The sequence below is a fragment of the Dipteris shenzhenensis genome, chromosome 23, assembly GCF_047967505.1.
Source record: "Dipteris shenzhenensis isolate YYH24624 ecotype China chromosome 23, Dip_SZ_1.0, whole genome shotgun sequence".
Lineage (NCBI taxonomy): Eukaryota > Viridiplantae > Streptophyta > Polypodiopsida > Gleicheniales > Dipteridaceae > Dipteris > Dipteris shenzhenensis.
This window is the reverse complement of record NC_141618.1, coordinates 45,488,661-45,490,912: the sequence shown is the minus strand read 5'-3', so window position 1 is coordinate 45,490,912 and position 2,252 is coordinate 45,488,661.

Below are 2,252 nucleotides of genomic sequence, written 5' to 3'. Positions count from 1 at the left end.
GGTGCCCCGCATCATGAAGAAATTGAATTTGAAATGTACAAGGCGTTCACTCGAATCAAGGTAGCAGATGGTCGACGACTCTCCACCATGGGAGTCATTGAGGATTTGCCCATCACTGTCAACGGGCTGACCACCACTGTCAATTTCTATGTAGTGGACATTGAAGATACAGGCAGAAGTTACCCAGCCATACTCGGGAGTCCATGGTTGAGAAAAAGTGATGCAGTCAGCTATTGGAAGACAGGACACATGTCTTTTGGTGCTTCCAAGGAGAAGATCCCGGTGCAACCTGGTGCCATGGAACCGGAAGAAGAAGAGGAGCATGACAGTGATACTCTCTCATCCTCAGTGTCTGAGTCCATGGAAGAATTAGACGGGGGGGAGGAATTCTCAGAGGAGGAAGTTTACATGATGGGGGTGTCTCCGACCCTGCCACCTGCAGAAAAGATAACAGCTAGTCCTCAACAGCTCGAATCAATGCTTTCTCAAGACCTCACTCCAGGTGAGAAAGATGAGTTTCTTGAAATGTTCAAAGATTTCCCTGACCTCTTTGCAACTAGCTACCACCTCTTCGCCATGTGACTGCCCTAGAGCACAAGATAGAGCTGAAGCCTGATGCAAAGCCTGTGGCTCAGAAGTATCGGAGATTAGGGCCCCTGCAGACCGATGCATTGCACTCAGAGTTACAGAAGCTTGTAGAGGCTGGGTTTATTGTTCCGGTTCACAATACTGAATGGGTTTCACCAGTGGTAGTCATCCCAAAGAAAAACAACAAGTGGCGGGTCTGCATCGACTATAAGAAGCTCAATGCTGCCACCAAGAGGGATCATCATCCTCTACCCTTTCAAGACCTCATTCTTGAGAAGGTAAGTGGTCATGAGATGTATACTTTCTGTAATGGTTACTCTGGGTTTTATCAAATCAGAATTGCCGAGGAAGATGTGCTGAAAACCACATTTGCCACACCCTGGGGGACATTTGCATTCAAAGTAATGCCATTTGGCTCACCAATGCTCCTACAACCTTTCAAAGATTTATGCAGATGGTGTTTGCTCCTTATTTGGGGGATTTCTTGGAGGTGTTTTTAGATGATTTTTGTATATTCTCATCACGAAAGGAGCACCTCATGAAGGTTAGATTGGCCTTCCAAAGGGTCAATGATGCAAATGGCAGTCTCAACCCTGAGAAATGCACCATTAGAGCCACACAAGGGAGGTTATTGGGACATGTTGTCTCATCTGAGGGCATCAAGCCGGACCCCGAGAAGGTAGAAGCCATCCTCAAGCTCTCCCCACCTACAACCAAACATCAGGTACGCTCATTTGTCAATCTAGCAAGATACTATCACCGCTTCATTGATCAATATGCTGCTTTGACATGGCCCATGACTATGTTATTAAAAGATGGGGTTGATTTCTCTTGGGATGAGGATTGTGATCATGGTTTTGCACAAATCAAGAATGCTCTGGCTTCAGAACCCATTCTACACAATCCAGACTGGTCAAAGACCTTTTATATCAATCCTGGGTTTGGTGAGCACACTCTAGCAGGTATTCTTCTCCAGCAAGGGGAGGATCGATTCATGTACCCCGTTCGATTTGCTTCTCGACAATTGCTCGACACCGAGCGACGCTATTCAGAGGCCAACAAGCATGCCTTGTCTTTAGTGTTTTGCATTGAAAAATTTAAGCATTATGTGGCTGGAAGGTCCTTCTTTATACTCACTGACACTGGTCTTGCAGAGCAGGTTCTTCAATCACCAAATCCCATGGGCCGGTTGGCCAAATGGTTGGCAGTTCTACAAGAATATGATTTTTCTTTCAAAATTGTAAAAGGGGGTATGGTGGTATCTACAAGTTTTTGACCGCTTTCTCCTTTCCTTCAGAAAGTACTAGCTATGAGAGAAAGAAGATCCGCAGAGATAGTAGGCGCTATACCCTCCTTGATGGGGTGTTGTACCGTCAAGGCATGGATGGGGTGCTCAGACGGGCCATTGATGCAGATGAAGTGCCTAAGGTATTGAAGCATTATCATGATGGATTTTGTGGAGGCCACTATGCCAGTGACTATACAGCTAAGAAGATTTTACATGCTGGATACTATTGGCCGACCTTGTTCAAGGATGTCACTTTGCATTGCAAAACCTGTGAACCATGTCAATTCTTCGGTAGGAAGGATTTGCATCCCGAGCAACATCACCCAGTGATGTCCATCCATCCGTTTCAGAAGTGGGGCATAGATTTTGTCGAACC